This window comes from Heterocephalus glaber, unplaced genomic scaffold (assembly GCF_053883595.1).
Source record: "Heterocephalus glaber isolate CG9 unplaced genomic scaffold, H.glaber_assembly_v1.0 deba00001504, whole genome shotgun sequence".
NCBI classification, from domain to species: Eukaryota; Metazoa; Chordata; class Mammalia; order Rodentia; family Bathyergidae; genus Heterocephalus; species Heterocephalus glaber.
The window spans coordinates 2,232,002-2,248,516 of NW_028258324.1; the positions used below are offsets into that span (position 1 = coordinate 2,232,002).

General features: G+C 39.7%; 1 protein-coding gene and 1 pseudogene across 1 annotated transcript in view; both read right to left on the reverse strand.

Moving 5' to 3' along the window:
• Positions 1-16,515, reverse strand: part of LOC106008794 (vomeronasal type-2 receptor 116-like) — a 195,361-nt pseudogene that overhangs the window by 135,470 nt on the left and 43,376 nt on the right.
• Positions 1-16,515, reverse strand: part of LOC101711432 (uncharacterized) — a 52,811-nt gene that overhangs the window by 29,361 nt on the left and 6,935 nt on the right. The window lies entirely within an intron of this gene.

Below are 16,515 nucleotides of genomic sequence, written 5' to 3' on the forward strand. Positions count from 1 at the left end.
TTGGCCAAGCCTCTTGCAGCGGCAGTCCTGGCAAAGATGTCTGCTGGCCACCACAGGCCCCAATTCATATATCTGATGGTGGCAGGCCTTCAGATCAGCTCAGGGAAGAGCGAGTACAAAAACAGCTCGAAACTATCATCCAAGAGATGTACCCCTCCCTAAATTATCATCCACTAGCCCTTCCCAAACCTCGAGGCCCAGACCCTGATGTCCAAACCCTGAGTGTCTTAGAGGCCACTTATCAATTGATCAATACATCCAACCCAGCCTTTGCTGCGGATTGTTGGCTATGCTTGACCCTTGACACACCCCTGCCCCTCGCCTTGCCAGTTGTCGACCAAACTGACTATGCCAACGGCTCTAGTTACAATTGCAGTTTTTCTCTGCCCTTCAGGGTCCAGCCAGTATAGTTCAATGCCTCAGTTTGTTATCTAAGTTCGGGCCACAACGATAGCTTCGATATACCTGTTGGAGTCCAAAATTTCTCTCTCTGCTCTGTAACGCTTAATGGCTCTGCCGCCATTTGCCCTGCCCCGGGTCACGTGCTCGTTTGTGGAGGGAGCTTGGCGTTCACCTCCCTCCCCACTAATTGGACTGGGCTGTGCGTGGTGGCGACTATCCTCCCGGACATCGCCCTCATTCCTGGAGATGAGCCAGTGCCCTTGCCCAGCTTTGACTATATCGCTGGGCAACATAAAAGAGCCGTCTCACTGGTCCCCTTGTTCATGGGGCTAGGGGTGTCCGGCACCCTTGCCACTGGCTCTGCTGGCGTCGGAGTGGCATTACACTCCTATGCCAAATTATCCAACCAGTTGATTAATGATGTTCAAGCTCTCTCCAACACTCTTACAGATTTACAAGATCAGATTGATTCTTTGGCTCAGGTGGTCCTTCAAAATAGAAGGGGCCTGGACCTCCTCACGGCGGAACAAGGGGGGATTTGCATAGCCCTAAAAGAACATTGCTGTTTCTATGCCAATAAATCTGGGATCGTCAGGGGAAAAATTCGCGAACTTCAGGAAGATCTAAACAGACAAGAATTCGCTCAAAATCCCCTCTGGACTGGCCTCAATGGTTTCCTCCCTTATCTTCTCCCTTTGCTGGGACCCTTATTGGGCCTACTTCTGCTCATTTCTTTGGGGCCCATAATATACAACAAAATCATGGCCTTTCTTAGAGCCGATAGAGGCAATAACAACAGCGCCCATACAGGTCCACTATCATAGATTGGCAATGTCTGACCAGGACGAATGCCGGGCAGTCGATTAGGTCCTTGCCGTGGTGAAGTGTTCTCGCCCCACCTGGTGAGTGGGCTGGCAAGCCAATCGGACGGGCAACTAAGTAAGCGTGCCATGCAATGAGAGAGCCCTCGTGCACCGCCTAAGACAGGTGCCAGAGCCTTGATTCTCTGGTTAACCGATGATGGGTAAGGTGCACGGTGCAGACACGTATGTCGCTCTGACCCAAGACAGGCTCAGCCCCCACAGGCTTGGCTCTCCTGATGCCTTTCTACTATAGTTATAATTTTAAAGGGAGGACCTGTGGGGGGCCTTGCCCCCCCCCGCTAGAACTCTTGAGTGCCTTTTACGGGCATGTCTGGGCCTGCTGCAAGTCTACCCGGCAACAAGGAAGTAGCCCCAGTACCCTCCCCTTGCTCCTTCCCTCTAGCCCTACGGTATATATGCTGTAGCAGCTTCCACAATAAACGAGACTTGATCAGAAACCTGTCTTGTCTCCATCTCTCGTGTCTCTTGTCCCTTGTCATTCTCACTCCCCCTCTAGGGTCTCCATTGACTTACCCGCGGGCCAGGACACGGGAGAGGGACATTCACGAACTCAAACAAAAAAATTGTGGGGGAGCTGATGACTTCTATTGTGCAGCATGGGGATGCGAGTCTACAGGTACTGTCCCATGGAGTCCTCCCATCAAAAATGATCTGATCTCCCTAAAAAGAGTCCCCAGGCCCAACGGCCTTCAAATGAGCCACAGTAAAAGTAACTTCATGGTCCTTAGTGGCCCATGCACAGGATTCCTCTGTAACCCAGTTAGACTTTCGTTTACCAACCAAGGAAAAGATATACCAGATGGGAATCAGGCTGAACATGGGGACTCCGCCTATATCAGGATGGTCGTGACAATGGGCTATTATTCACTGTAAGACTAAAAATAGAACCGTATGTTGCGGGGCCTCCCCAACTGGTTGGGCTAAATTCTCCACTAATCCCACTGGTCCCCCCAGCTCCTCCTAGGCCCACCAAGCCCCCTCAGCTCCCCACAGAGGCTGTCACCAGGACTGGGAGGGTTAACTAAGATCAAAAGGCAGAAAGAGCTGACCAAGGCCAGGACCCCCTATGGGGACTGATAGTTCACACCTTCAAGGCCCTAAACGCCTCTAGGCCTGACCTCACTCAGTCCTGCCGGTTATATTATGATGTCAAACCCCCTTACTATGAAGGAATAGCTTACCTAGACAACTTCACTGAGTCAGATAGTCCAACCCAATGTAAATGGCAACAAAAGGGGACAGCCAGGCTAACCCTACAGTCTGTGACTGGACATGGAATTTGTGTTGGCAGTGCCCCGGCCACTCACCAACACCTTTGCAACTGAACCTATCAGTCTAGTCCAGAAAAGTATCTTGTACCCCCTTCTGATGGTGGGCTTGCTCCACTGGGCTCACCCCTTGTGCACATGGAAAAGTACTCAACCAGACTGGGGACTTTTGTGTACTAGTACAATTGGTTCCTAGGCTATTATATCATTCAGCAGAAGATATTTTTAGTCATCTGACTGAGGCCCCAGGTAAAGTCAAACGAGAACCTGTAACAGCCATCACTTTGACACTTCTCCTAGGTTTAGGCTTAGCTGGGGCAGGAACAGGCATCTCATTATTGGTGTTACAAAACAAACATTACAATGATTTGAGAGCAGCCATAGATGTAGATATCAAGAGGCTAGAAAGCTCCATCTCCCACCTACAAGAATCACTAACCTCCCTGGCAGAAGTAGTTCTCCAGAACCAATGGGGCCTAGACTTAATCTTTCTACAACAAGGAGGGCTCTGTGCTGCCTTAGGTGAAGAATGTTGTTTCTATGTAGACCACTCAGGAGTGGTCAAAGAATCTATGGCAAAGGTTAGAGAAGGTCTCGCTAAACAAAAAGAACGAGAACAGAATCAAGGTTGGTTTGAGTCCTGGTTCAATTCTTCTCCCTGGTTGACCACTCTAATCTCTACCCTGTTGGGACCACTACTCATCTTGTTACTTCTGTTGACATTTGGACCTTACATACTTAACAAGTTGGTATCCTTCATCAGAGAACGCATTAGCACAGTACAGCTAATGGTACTCAGGTCCCAGTACCAACCAGTTTCTGAAGACCTAATAGAATTGGCCCCCAGAGGCCCATGATTGGTCCTCTATAGCTTCATGAGAAGGGGGGAATGTGAGACCTAAATAACTCCATTTTAAAATTTGACTCCATCTTAGAATAAGGCAGCAAAGGGGCCTTGACATAAATTCCACTTCACTGAAGTCAACTATTCCCCTAGTCTCCTTTGTGCCCATAAAGTAATGATAAAATGTCCTTGCTCTGGGACAACAGATAAAAAAAGGACACAGCTCCTAACTCAATCCTCTGTTTGCCCAGAAAACAGACGCTCCCGGGCCCATTATCTATGTGCTGACCATGAACATTCTGTCAATGAGCTAATTGTTCCTTTTTTATAAAATCTACATGTAGCCGCCCCTTGACCCCCCACCCCCCCATACACCCCATACTTGCTAAATATCAACCAATCATGTAACTGCTAAATGGAAAATCCCCAAACCTTGCTGTAGCCACAATAAAAACCCTGCTGATTTAAAGTTTGGGGCTCTCAATCCTGATCCGTTGTGCCAGTGACGGTTGTGAGTCCCTGCTTGAGCTGGAATAAACGATCCTCGTGTGTTTGCATCGGAATCAGCTCCTTGGTGGTCTTTAAGGACTTCGCAATCTGGGCACAACACTACTAGTCCACAGCTTAAGTAAATAAGAATTAACATTACCCCATGAATATTACCAGACCACTGTGCTATGAAAATAGAAATAACAGAAGAAATTTCACAAAAGGCAAAAGCTACTGGAAAAATTAACAACATATTTCTACACAACTAGTGGACACAAAAGAAATCAAAGCAGAAATTTAAAATTTTTTGGAGGTTAGTAACAATGACTGCACAACTCAATGAAACCTCTGGGACACTATAAAAGCAGTTTTAAGAGGAAAATTCATCACAATCAATGCTCACACTAGGAAAACAGAGAAACCCCAAATAAATAACCTTAGGAAAAATATTAAGATACTTGAGAAACAACAAACCAGCCCCAAACCTAAACTAAGGAGGAAAATTATAAGGATGAGAGTGGAAATAAATGAAATTGAGAATAAAATAAAAACTGTAAAAAAGAAAACAAATCAACAAATCAAAGAGCTGGTTCTTTAATAGAATAAATAAAATAGATAAGCCCTTAGCCAGACTCACCACAAGACAGAAAAGACTCACATCAATGCAATTAGAAATGACAAAGATCAAATCACAACACTGTCAAAATTCAGAAGTAATTACTTCAAAAAATTATGTTCCAATAAATTAGCAAATTTTGATGAAATGGACAGATTCCTAGTAAATATGCTTAACAACTCAATAACAAGCAATGAAACTTACACAATAAAAAAGAACCTACCAACTTAAAAAAGCCCAGGAGCTGATGGATTCATTGCTGAATTCTACAAAATCTTTAAGGATGTTATATCACCAATACTCCTCAAGCATTTCAAAGAAATTGAGAGGGATGGAGTGCTCCCAAATTCATTTATGGAAGCCAGTATCACCCTGATCCCAAAACCAGATAAAAACCCAACTAAAAAGGAGAACTATAGGCCAATCTCCTTAAAGAACATAGATGCAAAAATCCTCAACAAAATAATAGCTAACAGATTGCAATACATTATCAAAAAGGTCATACATCATGATCAAAGATGTTTCTTCCCAGAGATGCAAGGATGATTCAACATACCTAAGTCAATATACATTAATATAGCACATAAACAGGGGCAAGGTAAAAAACCATATGATCATATCAATAGATTCAGAAAAAGCTTTTTATAAAATCGAACACCACTTCATGAAAAAGAAGAAAACAGGCATAGAAGGACTGTACCTGAATATGACAATATTTATGACAAACCATAGTCAGCATCATACTAAATGGGGAAAAACTAAAAATATTCTCACTGAAATCAGGAACAAGGATGTTCACTATCACCTCTTCTCTTCAACATAGTACTTGAAACATTAGCCAGAGAAATTAGGCAAGAAAAAGAAATAAAGGGGATACACACAGGAAAGGAAGAACTCAAATTATCATTATTTGCAGATGACATGATACTCTACATAGAAGACCCAAAGAACTACTCAGAATAGCCAATTTCAGCAAATAGCAGGACATAAGATCAACACACAGAAATCATTAGTATTTTTGTACACTAACAATGAAAGAGGTGAGAATGAAATTATGAAAATGATACTATTCACAGTAGCTTCAAGAATGGCTTTTATTTTTTTATTAATATTTACTGGTATTACATTAAAATAATAAAAATTTAATGGGCAAGAGAAATTAACAGACACTTAACAGAGGAAGAACATAAATGGTCAACAGACATACGAAAAATGTTCACCATCTCTGTCCATTAGAGAAATGCTAATTAAAATAATGCTAAGAATACATCTTACTCCAGAAAGAATGGTGATCATTAGGTAATCCAACAATAACAAATGGTGATTTGGCTGTGATGAAAAAGGAAACCCCCTGCCTTGTTGGTAGGAATGTAAACTGGTGTAACCATTAGGGAAATCAGTATAGAGATTTCTCAAAGAACTGAAATTACAAATTGAACACAAATCAGCATCCTCCTGCTAGGTATTTTCCCCAAAGAACTTAAGTCATCATACTACAGTGATACAGGCATATCAATGTTTATAGAGCACAATTTGTAATAGCTAAAGTAGCCCATACACCCATCAACAAAAGACTGGATAAAGAAAATGTGGTATCTATACAATGGTATACTATTAGGCTATAAAGAATAACAGATTTGAGTCCCTGCTACCATCCCAAGCTCCTTGGGCACAGAAGGTGAGCCACATGAGCGCCAGAAGCACAACGCCCCCCCTCCCCCCACGGAAATGAGAAGACACATAAACAAGCCTCAAAAACAGAGTTCCAGATCACCTACAGCAACCCCAAAGGGAAATGAGATGGAACAATTTGATACTCAACCACCTGGACTCTCTGAATTGGCAACAAAAGAGGATCTGGGAAAAATGAAATCAGAAGTAATTTCTCAGATAACAGCAAAGATTTTGCTCATGGTGCAAGACATGATTAATAAATCTAGAGAGGACACAGATAAAAAAATAGAGGAGCTGAGGAACATGATGGAATCCCAACATAGGAAACAAATGGAATCCATAAAACAGATGCAAACAGATTTCCAGGAGATTAAAAACTCCATCAAATGTCTGTGCAGCAGAATGAAACAATGTGAGGATAGAATTTCACATATAGAAGATAAGATTGCAATTAGTGAGGAGGAAAAGAAAAATTGCTTTAAAATTGTAAGGGAACATGAGAAATCAATTCAGCAGCTGCTAGATGACGCAAAGAATAACATAAGACTGATTGGAGTCAATGAAGAAAGAGGAGAGAATGCAGATGACATTAAAAAAAACTCTTCACAGAAGTGATGGCAGAAAACTTCCCAAGCAGGGGAAAAGAACTTGACATACAGATAAGTGAGGCATGTAGGACTCCAGCTAGCCTTAATCAAAAAAAAATCCACACATAGGCATATAATAGTTAGGATTCCAGAAATCCAACAGAAGAATAAAATTCTACAAGCAGTGAGAGAAAAGAAACAAATCACATACAAAGGAAAGCCCATCAGAATCACAGAAGACTTCTTAATGCAAACCCTCAAGGCAAGAAGAGCTTGGAGTGATGTATTTCAACCTCTAAAGGAAAACAGCCTCCAACCCAGAATGATGTACCCTGCAAAACTATCTTTCAAAGTTGATGAAGAAATAAGATACTTTCATGATAAGGAGCACCTCAGGAACTTCATGAATACCAAACTGGCACTCCAAAAAATTTTAGACAATACCCTAGGAAAAGACAATGAGGATCACAACCCCAGGAAACCCAGCAGAATGAATCCATTGGGCATGACAAATTAAATGCAAAGGGAGAGAATCCAACAAAAAGAAAAAGTCATGACAGGGCTTTTAAAACTTTTAACTTCATCTCCCTAATGAGTGTATAATTCAATCTTATTATTGTACTGATTATTATTTTTCTGATTCTAGAGTTGCACACCATTCCTTGTGCTATACTGGCTATTTATCATCTTCTTATGTCTACATTTTAATTGGGTTGTCTATTAATGAGCTCTAAGAATTCTTTATATATTCTGGTTCTAGGTTATATGCATTGGAAATATGGTCTGTTTAAGGACTGCTTTTCATTTTAATGATGTCATTTAAAGTTCTAAATTTTGATGGAATCTCATTTATCAATTTTTTTCTTTTATACATCATGTCTTTTGTATCCTAGGTAGTTCTTGTCTACCCTGAATTCATAAATATTTTCCCTTATAATTTCTTCTTAAAGTTTTATACTTTTAGGCTTTCTTATTTAGGTTCATAGAGCCCTTCAAGTTATTTTCATGTATGGAAAAAAAGGGTTGAGGTTAATTTTTTATATATGGATACCAGGTGTTCTAGCACTGTTTGTTCAAAACACTATCTCTTCCTCGGCTCTTGAATTGAGATTTTATTCTATAAAATTATAATGTTAAATAATCTTTCAAAACTCAGTGGACCATATGTGTGTGGTTCTATCTCTAGATCCTCTGTTTTATTCAAATGATCTATATGTCTTTCCTTACACCAACACTGCCTTGATTACTGTAGCTTTAGAAGAAGTCTTAAAATTAGGTACTAAACGTCTTCCAACACTGTTTTTGTTTTTGTTTTTAACTTTTCTAGGTCCTTTGTACTCCTACATAACTTTTAAATTTCAATATCCAATTCTTCATTTATAGCAAGTATACACAGACCTGAATTTTCATATATACCTTGTGTTTTCTAATCCTGCTAAATTCAAGTACAAGTTCTAGGGGCTCCTAGAGATTTCTTAGTATTTTCTCTGTAGATGATCATTTCATCTACATATAAAGATTTTGCTTCTGCCATGCCAATCCTATCCTAGTTGTGTCATTTTATTGCCAGACTATTTTGGTTTAGACCTATGTTTCAAAGTCTAATGGACAGATGAAGTGTAGGCATATATGCCCTTGTTCCCCCCTTTAGGGAGAAAGCATTGTATCGTCTCCATTCATAGAAGGAGTTTTTGTTGGAAGTATGGAGTACACGTCTTTGATCTGTTGAGAAGATTCTGTTCTACTTCTAGTCTCCTGATAGCTTTTACCATGAACAGCTGTAGTATTTAGTCCAATACTCTTTCTCCAACTAGTAACAAGATCATAAGGCTTTCTCCTTTCCTCTGTTAAAATGATGACTTTGGGGGGTGGATCTTCCAATGCGGAACCAACACTGCCATCCCTATAACAAAACCACTTTCTACATCCTGCCAGATCTGACTTCTAAGAGTTTGTTTTGTTAAACAAATTTCTATCTATGTTCATACTTTTTTCTTCTATTATCTTTATCCAGTTTTAGGATTAGCACAATGTTGAGTTCCTAAAATGAGGGGAGAAGTGTTCCTTCTTTTTCTGCTTTAATTGTTTGATATAATTTATCAGTTAAAATGTTTATGAGTCTGCTGTTGTCATACAGGTAGGTTTTCAAGCTAGGAATATACTTTCTTTAATAGGTGCTGTTCAAATTTTATATTTCCCCCAGAGTTAGTTTCATTAATTTGTCTTCCAAGTTACTTCTTAGAAGCTGTCAAATTTATTTCAAAAAAGATTTTTGTAATATGCTTTCTATATCCTTTTAAATTCTGTAAAATCTGTGGTAATGTCTCCTAGATCTTAATACTGTAATTTAAAAAATGCATAATTGATATTGTGTAACAGGAAGAAAAGGTCTAAAAGAGCAGGGGAATTGGGAGGGGTAGGGGAAAGGAAAAAAGGGAAAAGAAAAAATATGAGAAAAGGAAAAAAATGGAAACAAAGTCTTTGCAAATAGGGAAGGGTGGGGGGGTGGGGGGAGGGCAAGGGAAGGGGAAAAAAAATAAGAACCAAGATACTCATGTAATAGTACAAGATCTCAGTGATGAATGTAACTGTATTTTACACCTAAAATGTACCAATAAAGTTAATGAGGGGGGGAAAAAAGAAAAGATTTTAAAGTGTGGGATGCATTTCAGAGCAAAATTCTCTAGAACAATCTCCTCTAAAATAAAAATATCCATCACACCTTGCAATAATTTGTATTCTGAAGAAATTTCTTCTCATTCTGGGATGATAGTGTCCACCCAATTTTTAAAACTACAAGGCCAGTTTATTAATTTCCCATTTTGCTTCAAAAGTAATTAGTTGAACTGATCAGCAGTAACAAAAGACTTATCTATCTAACTTTTACTAAGATCCTCTTTCCTTCAGGCCTCTGATCTTTGACCCACTCTTAGGCCAAGCCAGCATGCAATCTTTTCTTTGTCCCTCTAAGAACAATCTGACCTCAGAGGAAGACTTATGTTGTAGGTGCTGATTTTTCCACCCTCCACCATCCTCATGTCTCACATTCTTTCTCCTTCCATGTGCTCCTCCCAGAAAACCCTTTTATACATAACCACTATAACCTGCAGACCTCACATGTGGAGCTTTATCCATACTGTGGTATTCCTTATACATCAAGTCCACTTCAACCAGGATCTTAATTTTTAAAATAATGTCTGCAAACATTCCAAGGACTATAGCAATTATATGAAAGATGAAACTCCTCACCACTCCATTCATACAAAACAACCTGTCTGGGTAGGTATCCCACCTCTGTGAGTTTTTTAATGTGTATTTAACAGAGAGCCCCTTTTGGAAATTGTTCTTAGCAGGAACACTTTCAACCTGCCTAAATATCCCTTCCATTTTCCTGAGCATTCTAAATTCTATGGGAAAGCCTTGTAATGTATAGTCTAACTGTGAGTAGAGGTGCCACTTTAGAATTACTACTTTATTATTTTTTTCTGTTGCTGTGTTGTGTATCGAACACAAGAATTGACTACATTCATGGCAAGCACTCCACCATCAAGTCACATCACTAGCAATGTTAAACCTTTTTTTGAATTCTTGGGGCCTTTATGAACATACTACCATGAGCTTGGCAGTATGGAGACATACTTGAAAATTAGGAATTCATTGTCATCGTGAAGAAATAGAGGCCTGGGGAGATATATCATGGTGTCAAAACCTTGCATCACAGACATTTATAAAATTCAGGTTTACTAGGCCTGCTGCTGGACGAAACCAGGGACCACCACACCACTGCACTTCCAGCTTAATATCACACCTGAATTAGGCATCTGCTCATGACCCTTCTTTTCAGTTAGAGATACAGCTTCAGGCTGGAGCTGACTGAGACCACTCTCTGGGCTGAGAGGTTGCCCTTGGGAGATAGGACACTGGTAATCCAGACTGGCCCAGCACCAGCTGGGGCAGGAGGGACAAAGGATGATGCAGTGGCTGAGACCAAGAGGACCTCAGATTCTGAAGCTGAGCAGGAAAGGAGGGCTCCAGTGCCACCACAGCTGGTTCCACTTCTATTCAGACCTCAGCCCCATCCCATCTCAGTGCACCCATGCCTCATAACTAGCTTTGTATGGCTCAAAGGTCTGCAAGTGTCCTACCCTGCAGAAAACAACCAGTAGAAGTCATACATCAACATAGTCTAAGTCAGCTGGGGTTGATGTCAGCAATGCACTCAGAATTTGGACTTTGGTGTGACACTGAGGAGTGCTCCTGCCTCAGTCCACCGGACTGATAGTTTGTACAGTCAGCTCCTCCTCTATGCCTGCCTTGTCATTCAAGAGTGACAATAGAAAGGATCTGCTTGAGAGCAGTTGAAATCACAGATTGTGATAAAGAAACATGAACATCAGTTTTTCTCCCACAATAAGACCTGACTTAGCCTGAGGGATAATAGCAATTAAGCAGAATATATTCCTGGACTTTCAGTGCTGTCTCTGTCTTCTTTTATTTTTTGAGACAATCTTTCACTAAATAGTTTAGAATCTCACTATGTAGCCCGGGCTGACCTCAAATTTGCAGCACTCCTCTTACCTCAGCCTCCCAAATGCTGGGATTACAGGCATGTGCTACAATGCCTGGCTAACCTAGTCTTCTTATGAGACTCAATAGGCTTTTCCTGTCTGTTCCCAGGTATCAGTGTGCTTAGAGAGTTCCAGAGTCAATGCCACATGAAGAAAACACCTTTCTTAGCCATTCTGCCAATGTAACATTGCTTTCTCTTCCATAGGCTCAATTTGATCACAGAGAACACACACAGTCACTAGAAAACTGACCTTTGTCTTCCCAATTTCACTTCTGAACAGAAATGAATATTGTTTGCTGAACATGAAACAATTCACCAACAGTAAATGGAGGGCTCATAATTCACTACTTAGACCACCCAGTTACCATGATGCTGATAAATTCCAAGCTTAGTCCTACCTTACTTCTCCAAGTACAGACTCCAGTCCAAAGCATGGGATGTTGAGTTTCATCTTGAGTCACCCTCCTAAAGTTATCAAGTGTATTTTAGTCAACCCATTAACAAAGATGAAGGTTTTGCACTAAAAGGGCAATATAATAAAAGGAAAAGACATCCCTAATCTTCAGGAAATTCCAGAGGTTTTAGGTTCTGTTCTGGAATCTGGGGAAAAAGACTGATTTTCAAAAAAAATTATACTACACATACAACTAATCTCAAGCTCACAGGCATATATCTAAAGCAGAAGAATCTAAGGATGTCTTTCAGACTAGCCTCTACATTCTCAGTGGACACAAATTACAGCTTTCTGGACATGAAAAAAAAAAAAAACAGTTGATGATTCTTAATTTAGCCAAGCACTGTGATCTTGCTAAGTAGGAGTGAGTACAAAACTGCCACACTACCTGGGTGAGGTCATCCACACCTGTGATCACACCACCTTGGGTAGCTGAGGCAAGAGGATTCAACCCCAATCTGGGCAATATACCGAGACAGACTCAAGATTAAAATAAAAATAATAAAAGGCCAGAGATGTAGCTCAGTAGCACCATGCCTGCCTGGCAAGCACAAGGTCCTGAGTTCTAGCCCCAGTACCCACCCACCCCAAAAAAATAAATAAAAATAATACAAAGTGAAAAGTACCCAATGTCACCCAAAGCAATATCCCAGGTTTAAACTCCAGTATCACAGAAACAAATAAACAAACAAACAAGAAAAAACAACCATCACCACAACAATAAATAACACACTGTGTAATCTTTTCTATCCTGGAGAAACACCCTTTCCATTTCACTTAGATGATGCTCTCCACTCAATTTTTTTAACTATGAACAAGGAAAAACACAATTTAGTAATTACCAATTTTGCCTCAAAACTAATTAGGTGAACTTATCAGTAGTAACAGAAAAATTTATTTATCTGACTTTTTCTAAAGGTTTCTTTCCTTCAGGCCTAAGGTCTTTGACCTACCTTCAACCTGTGCCAGCATACAACTCTTCCTTTACTGTGACACAACATTCCTACCTCAAAGAAAAACTTCTGGTGCAGAAGCTGACATTGTTACTCTGAATTGTTCTGTTTTTTCCCCCACATTATATATTCCTTGTTGCTCTTCCTTAAATAAAACACCTTTTATGCCTAACATTTGATATGCCTGCCCACCTGACACCTGACACCTGACCCTTTATTCATACTACTGTACTGCTTTTATAGCTAGTTCTACCTCAATCAGGATTTCACTTTTAAAAACAAGTCTATAAATTGTCCAAAAACCATAGCAGTTATATGAGAAATGGCACCTACCTCTTTCCACTAATATCCAAATCACTTCTACATTTGAATGCCATACATGAAAGAGAGTCTCAGTGTGGGCTCAATAGGCAACAACTCCTGGAAGTTATTCTTTGCAGGATTAATTTTCCTTAAATTAATAACTTTCCCCTCTGATATTCCTTGCAGTATAAATTACAAGGGGATCTATTTATTTGTTGCATTGCTGTTGATGTCACAAAGGAGTTTAAGCAGGCTTAGCAAGTATTCTACCACTGTGCCTTTTTGCCAGCAATGTTGAGCCTCTCTTCTTATGTTCATGGCCTTAATAAACACCGTATAACTTTGGCAATGTTGAGTTATTTAAAATTTAAAAATTTATTATCATTACAGTAAAACCCAAGGCTGAAAAGGCAGGGTTTGAGACCCTGTTTGCTAAACATTTATTAAATTCAGCATCATCAGATGTTTTAGCCACTTTCCCATCAATGGGATAAAATACCCAACACTCACAACTTAAATGAATAGAGTTGGGGTTTGTTGTTGTTATTCACAATTTCAGTCCATGGTCCACTAACTCCAAGGCAGAAACAGGATGACAGAGGGACAGGGGAGAGGAAAAGGTGCTTAACACACACATGGCAGTCTGGAAACAGAGAGACAGATAGAGCTGGTACAAGAATACACTTGTATTCACAGACACTCTGTGACCCAGCTTAAACCAGGCTTCACCTCCTAGCAGAAACATCAGCTACTGAACTTATCAATGGATAAATGCACTGATGTGTAGAGCCCCACACAATCTAGTCAACTTCCAAACACATGAGACATTTGAGGGACATTTTACATACAAACCATGACACCAGGTCTTCAGTTGGAATAAGACACACCTCAGTGCCACACACACCCCCCACAGACATCACACAAGGGAGTAAGAAGTCTCCCCACACCCCTGCCACTGCCACTGCACAATATGGTGAGAAGGCGAATGTGGGCACTGAGCTACCCCAAAATAGGGCTCAGCACATGCTGAAGTTACCTCACTGAGACAGGACAAGATGCTTAGGTCCTGGCAGCTGAAACTGCTCTACCACGAGGAACACGATGTATCAGGAACAACTGACATACAAAGATCAAAGATACTTCAGCTGATACAGAGAGGCCCCTGTCCTGCCAAGACTGTTTGTCTAGTTTGAAGCAGACTTTATGTCCCCCACTACATTCCCCCAACCCATGGACAGGCATATGCCAGGCCTTATGGTGCACACCTGTAATCCCAGCACTCAGGAGGCCGAAGCAGAAAAATCTCCACAAGTTTGAGGCAAGCCTGGACTACCTAGTGAGTTCAATGCCAGAATGAAATATGTATTGAGACCCTGTATCAAAACTCGCCCCCCTAATAAATAAATCATATAATCAGTGGTCTGAGTAACAAATGCAAATTCAGACAACAGATGGCTGCTTCGGTCAGTCTCAATACATTTAGTTGAAGTCTATGACAAAAATCTTTTTTTCCATTTTTGAGACAGGGTCTCGCTACATAGTCCAGGCTAGCCTTGAACTCACAGTGATCCTCCTGCCTCAGCCTCCCAAGTGCTGGGATTACAGATGTGTGCCACCACACCTGGCTGACAAAAATAAATATTTACATGAAATTCAAAACTAGCACCTCAGGGGATTTAGCTCAGTGCCACTGGGCCTGCCTCACAAGCACAAGGCCCTGAGTTCGATCCCCAGTGCAAAACCCTAACATTCCCAAGGAATCAACAGACAATACTTGTGTGATACACTGACAAATTTACATAATATTGTCAAAATCTGTGCATGATTATCTAAAGTTATTAGGCAAATGCATATAATATCTCTAAAAATAAGAACTAAAAAAATATTTAAACTATTGTGCATACATATAACAATTCTGTTATGGATAGGATGTCCTATATCATAAGGTCAGTTGCTTCCCAAATTATATTATCAAAGCAATTCTTTTACATTCCCAATGAATCAAGTACTGTAAAAGTTGATTAAAACACTCTAATTCTTCAGAAATTAAAACAGGGCAAAAATATACTACTCTTGTAAACATGCAATAAAGGGTTGAATATTTAAACACCATATAAACATAGCTGTCATAATTTTGTTTAACTTAACAATTTTTAGTTCATTTTAATAAAGCATAATGGTCAAGTAAAATTGTATATAAAGTGCACAACTAATTGTTTCAATATATGTCTATGTTATGAAATGATTACCACAACCTGTCTAGTTATCATATCTATCAATAAACAGTTACCTTTTTAGTATGTGGTAAAAATGACTTTTTCAAATAATTAACACTATATAGAATACTGTATCATTCACTACAGTCATGATGAGATATCCAGAAATTGGTTTTAATATAAATAAAAGAGAATATTCATCTTTTTTTCATTCATATGTCAATTTTCAGTCTCCCATACATGTCAACTATCTAAACTCTCTGGTTCTATTAGGTTGTACCATAGATGCTAAGTAGAAATACAATCATATTGTAAGTTCTCTGTTCGGGAGTATTTTACTTAATAATCTCTAGGTTAATCATGTTGTCATGAATGGCAAGATTTCCTTCTTTTTTGAGAATAATGTTTCACTGAATAATAAACCACAGTATTCTCATTCTTTTAATCACTGTCATGGTTTTGAAGTAATATCTCCTGTAATTGCCACATTTTGAAGGCATGGGTTGCAAGCTAATTGTTTGTTTGAAATTAACAACATCATGTAGATTCTGGCCTCTTCAATAAATTAATTTACTTATGGATTAAAAAGGTCACTGTGGTTATGCTTTAGATTAGTGTTTTAATTCTGTCTTACATCCCTCTCCATTCTGAGTGAAATGAGAAGCTTTCCTTCACCATGCCCTTCTGGAATGATGTTTCTGTCTTGCTATAATATTGAAACCAAAGAAACAGTTTGACAAAGGAATGAAACATCTGAAACAGACCCAGAGTAAACCTTTTCTCCTTTTACGTTATGTCAGCTATTTTTTTCCACAGTAACTAAAAATACACTAACAGAAACACAGAAGTGGATTTATGTTGTTTTCACACCTGGGCTATTGGCAATAATTCTTCAATGCACATGGGAATATTTATCTTCTAGATTCTGATTTCAGTTCAATCCAATATTAATTCAACTCAATCATACTTTATTTCTTATAGTAATGGATTTGAACCTAGATCCTTGCCTATGCCATACAATTGCTCTGCAACTATGGTACACGCCCAGTCCTCAATTTTTAAGGGTAAAAGTTTTAGTATTAAAATATGATACTTTTCTGCCTAGTTTTACATTTAATAAACAAAAGCTTGATGCATATTCCATTTCTTTTTCTAAACACAAGTGATCAGACTCAACACGTTATTTTGTATACTTTTCTCTTTCTAATTAAGCAAGAAAGAAAGCACAGCCAGTAAACCAACAGCACATCTTATG